Raw genomic sequence first — 5365 nt, forward strand, 5'->3', positions numbered from 1 at the left:
AGCCTTGGGGGTCACTCTTGACCTCCTAGTATCTATGGCCTTCAAGGTAAATCAATATCTTGGGTACTTATCATGTGGCCCTGAATAACTCAGGCAGCCAGAAAGTGCTGCTCAGTGTAACCTGCCCTGTGAAACAATGTGTGCTGCTGGCAACTTATGGCTGGCTGAGCTGCCGCACGATTCCCGAGGGTGAGGGGACGCCACCAAAGTGATGTGCCGCAGGGGGGATTTATTTATGAATTGCTAGCAGAACAATTGTCTTTTTAACTCGATGTTTTTTGTCTTAGCTAAATTTGTTGTGGAGTCATACATAAATAAAATATAATGTGTAAATGATGCAAACTCACACCTAAAAAAGCAATTCTACCAATCTAAATCAAGCGTGTTTGCGACTCTAATTTAAGCATCCAATAGTAAGCTCACTGTCAGGTGAGATGCTTCTGCACCAATTGGCATATGGACGTGTATGTAGTACAATAGCTGCTCCCCGCCATCATTTTTGCTGGTAAAAATAAAAAAAAAATGAATACATTTGCTTGGCAGATGTTAATCAGAAGACAGGCAGACAGCAATGCGAAAGCCTTCATTGTTCTTTACCAGCTTTGCTGCATCTGGCTAAAGGGACAGGGGTGAGGACAGTGTTTGATTATGAAGGTGATGCATTCTGTGACCTGATGCTTTAGGCAAAGCTACAATAAATCACTTTTCCAATGAGCCATCTCCTGGCTCCCCAGTGCGATAATGCGGCCTGAATAGGGGACACCGAGCCCATTTCATATCTAAAATTGGTGCTATTGTTTTCTTTTCTTTTGGCGAGTAACCCCCATTAGTCCGACGGCTATTGGGCTTTCAATCACTTATTCAATTTGCAAGTATAATGAAATCGGTAAAGCATTTTTCTTGATATTCTTCTTAGGAGATCACAAACGGGCTCATATTCATTACAGCTTCTATCAAAGATGAGCACATTAGTCTTCAGCCACAACACAGACGGGACAAGAATACATCAACTTCACAATGGAGTCGTTCAGGGAGATGCCTGACTGTAAATCTGCAAAATGCCACCATTCTGGCCTGAAAATATTTCCCGAGCGGGGAAGTAATGTCCTTATACCGTACACACGGGCAAATAGCATTGGCTCTCTGTTTACACTTCATGATTGAAGTGAACTTGATGCAAGCAGCATTAATCTTGCTTGGTCAGGTTTACAAAACATTGCTATCCTACACTATGCAGAAGCAATATTCAAAAAAAGAAAAAAAAAAGTTGTTTATGGAATACAATAGTAATCCACACAACAAGCATTATTTATCTAGGGGATGTTGTGTTTTATGTAAATATTAAATCTTCTGGAAGTACTTTTGCATGGAGCAATATTTGATGATAAAACCAATTTGTGCATTCACGTGTGTCCAAAAATGGCATTAATGCAGAATGGTTTTAGCTGTGAAATATAGATTTGGAGACCATACTAAATTATTTCAGCTTGCAGCAACAAAATAACGGTAAAGCATCCCTTTGCTTTATAAGACTATTCATTCACTGAAGGACACTGAAACTAGTGTAGTAAGAATGCCATTAAATTCAATGCAAACAGAGATTGTTCAGAGGGTATAAAAGCAGGAAAAAAGACCAAACGTTAAGCATACACCAACACGCTTCTGCTGCATTATTGATGACCCAAAATGGATTTTTTTCACTGCAAACTTATTCATTGTGCATCACTATTCCAGGCTTAAAGTGGTTCACATTATAAAATCCAATATTTCCTTCTACGATGCAGAAAATAAATTTATTCCAAGTGGCACGTTGAGTTTTCCTTGTGAAAACACTTACTGGCCCACACAGGCACATGTGCACACACACACACACACACACGCACATGCAAAACGCTGCTGGAGTTACCTATCACCGGCCTGAAACCCCATGTCAAAATGTCTCTCAGTTTTTATTCACACTTTTCCAAAGCCCCCAAGTCACCTGGGATCGAGATGGAAGAATGCAATCGAAGTTGCCTTTAAAATCAATACCCCGTTTAGGCCCGGCAGCCCAGAGTCCCGGCAAGCCGGAGTCCCAGCGCCGTGCTGGATGTCAGCACAATCAGCCACCGGCCGTCAGTCATGAATTCTCTGGCTGCATGCAGTCCACCTTGCGCTCACCACCAGGAAGAAGGCAGGAGTGCCGCCCAGGGAAGGCACGGCTATGAGGCTATGGGGCAGTGGGGCAGTGGAAGTACTAACCCATGTGTTACTCTGCTTCAGCGCCTCCATCAACAAAAACTGTGTGTTTATATCCCACCTGCCAACAAAACAAAACACCATTCAGCACTAACTGTCATTTCAAACTGATGTTGCTAACTGAATTAGCACTGTACAAAGTTAGCAGTGCGCTACTCGATAGATTCCCCTGCTCCCCTTACCTCGGGTTTCCAGTGGGGCATCTGAGATCAGCCCACCCCTGCCACCCCCCTGAGTGGTACCCTACCTGGCTCACGAAGTAGAATCAGGGCGCCCACTCCAACATGGTTAATTGACCCATACGTTGCCATGGTATTATTGACGTGATGTGCAAATGAGCGACAGAAGACTGATCGTGCAAATGTCACAACCAGTTTTATTTGTGCGGGCGCCCCGTGCCCCCAATGGCAAGACACTGCCTGGGCAGCTGCCTACACTCTAAAAACTGCTGGGTTAAAAACAACCCAATTTGGGTTATTTTGGTAACCCAGCGCTGGGTAAAAAAGGGACTAACCCAACGCTGGGTTATTTTGACCCAACAAGTTGGGTTACACGTTTAACCCAGCATGCTGGGTTGTGATTTTTAACCCAACTATTAGTTAAAAATGACTACACTGCTGGGTTGAATGTAACCCAAAATGGGTCAGAAATTTAATCTAGAAACTTTGGTGATTAAAATTACTAAAATAAAAACAATTCTACAGCAATACATACTTCAGTAATGGAATTTTATTTATGACAAAACATGTAAAAAATGTGTCCATATGAATTTAAGACATTTTTCCCATCTCCACCTCAGCATTAAGACAATTTCTATTAAAATGTATCAAACTGTATCACAGAAACACTGTGACTGAAGTCAGTAACAATGCATCAGACTGAAGTCAGACAAATTAACTTTAGAAAAACACAATTTGAAATATGAAAACTTTTCATAACATTTACATCATGCATAAACATTAATATATCCTGAGATATACAGGAATCATCAGTAAGAATCAATTGCAATGTAATTGCAGAGTAGAGGAAAAATAAAAGTATGTAGAAGTAATAATGAAAAAGCCTCTAACTGACTGAAGTCAGAAAGATTAACTTTAAAATACAAATTTGTGCATAAACATTAACATATCCTGATATATATAAATCATCAACTGAAAAAATATGTAGAAGTAATAATGAAACGGCATCAAACTGACTGAAAAAACAAACAAAAAAAAAACTTAAGAAAATACAAATTTAAGATTAGGAAAAAAATAGGAAAACATTTTATAACTTTCCCATTAACAATTATGTGCAAACATCAATATATCCTGAGATATAAAGTGACTGAAGTCAAATTTACTTCCAAGAAAATATGTATTTAAAATATGAAAACATTTCAAACGTCCACTGCAGCAAGTAATGTACTTTGCTCAAATGCTGTGCCATTTATTATAGCAAAGGCTTGAAAGCAGTGGTTGTCTCCAAGCATGAGAACATAAGAAAATTCAATGGACTCTTCTGAACGAAGGTACTCAGCCATATTGGTCCCAATCTGAAAAAAGGAAAAATAAATAAAAAAGAAATGGTATAGATTCATTAAGAACTCAAAAATGTGTAAAAGTTAAATAGCCTTAGAGCTACCTTCAGAACACCTAAAAAACCTTTAGGAGCATTAAAGACCATAACACACCAAGCTATCAGCATTAGTTAACCACTGACCATGGCCTTAGCACTATGCTTAGAAAATGTCCGTCGAACATGCTTAGTTTCAAGCCTCCTTTAGCCTGAGCTGAGCTCAGACATTCCCGCCTGCATCAAACCATTTACAGGATTAAAGAAATTACATGTTCGTAGTAAATTAACATCGTTTGCTGTCGAATGTACAACTAAGTCAAACGAATTGAACAAAATCTACCTTACAAGCAGAGCGGGAAATTTATGTGAATGTGCTGACAAAATCAAATTAGTTAAGTAAACTCCGTTATATCAAAATCGTATCTAACACAGTAAATCATTAATAATAAACAAAGTAGATTTAACATATACAAAAGTAATATTTAAACATTTTACGTTATCCTTTCCAAGCTCCTTCCGATGACGATGTCACGCGCGCTTTCCCGTCCACTGAGCAAGAGATCGGCCGTCGCTTAGTCGTTAGGTAATCTCAGTTCAACTGACCGAAAGCCTAAAATTTGCGTGTATATATATTATACAGTACAGCAAATACACTGAATAACTTACGTTTCAGACAGAATTTCACTGGCTTCCCTCTAAAGACGGCGCAAAACTCCGTCAACTCTCGCTGATGTCCCTGGATGTTGACGTGACGTGCGTGCTCTCTTTCACGTCCGCGTTCCCAACCCAGCACTGCTGGGTTATAGATCAAGACCGATTTTCAACCCAAATTGGGTTAAATCAACCCAACTTTGTTACCCAGCAGTCTCAACCCAGCATTTGGGTTGAAAAAACAACCCAGCGTTTTTTAGAGTGTATGGGGCCCATACCTAAATCTGCCAGTGGAACAGGGACCAGGCCTGGATGGGCAGCTCCTGCTGCCGGCTCTGCTTGTGAGCAGTTTGTTGTTGGGAGCGTGACATCACGGTGCAGTAATTAAGGGAAATTGTGAGTGGCGTGGGAAGGTGTACATCACGCTAAACGACTGCCGTCTGAAAGTGACACTCTGTTGGCTCACAAGAGTCCGTGTCGGGCCTCAATTACATGTAATCATGTGATGAGTGATGAGCAGCGCAGAGAGCAAAGAGCGCCGTGCGTCCGACATTTTGTCAAAGGTGAAATGGCTGGTCTATTATGGAGTAGCATCCTGTCTGCTGCCTCGCGCCCTGTGCTTCCTGGGATGGGCTGCAAGATTGCCCTACCCCTGTTACACAACATGGATGGATGGACTGAGCTAGATGAATATTTATGAATGAATGAATCAAACCCACTGCACAGCCATAGTCGAAAGATACACCACAGGCGATTCTAGACTCTATTCAGGAGAACTTTGGTCCCCCTATTATTTGTCTCAGCCGCCTTGAAAAATTAGTATTCTAAATCAATTTAGCGATTTTGTCCCATATTTCCTAGGAGCTGAGCCCCCCAAGGGGTCAAATCCTAGAATCAGCCCTGAGGTACACTATTTGCA

At 41.0% G+C, this 5365-nt stretch overlaps 1 long non-coding RNA gene across 1 annotated transcript; it reads right to left on the reverse strand.

Moving 5' to 3' along the window:
• Positions 1-2833: 2833 nt before the first annotated feature.
• LOC140590979 (uncharacterized) lies at positions 2834-4707 on the reverse strand. Its single transcript, XR_011991864.1, has 2 exons — positions 4462-4707; positions 2834-3772 (listed from the first exon to the last, which is right to left on the reverse strand). It is a non-coding gene; the product is annotated as an uncharacterized lncRNA (long non-coding RNA).
• Positions 4708-5365: the final 658 nt, after the last annotated feature.

This window comes from Paramormyrops kingsleyae, chromosome 5 (genome assembly GCF_048594095.1).
Source record: "Paramormyrops kingsleyae isolate MSU_618 chromosome 5, PKINGS_0.4, whole genome shotgun sequence".
NCBI classification, from domain to species: Eukaryota; Metazoa; Chordata; class Actinopteri; order Osteoglossiformes; family Mormyridae; genus Paramormyrops; species Paramormyrops kingsleyae.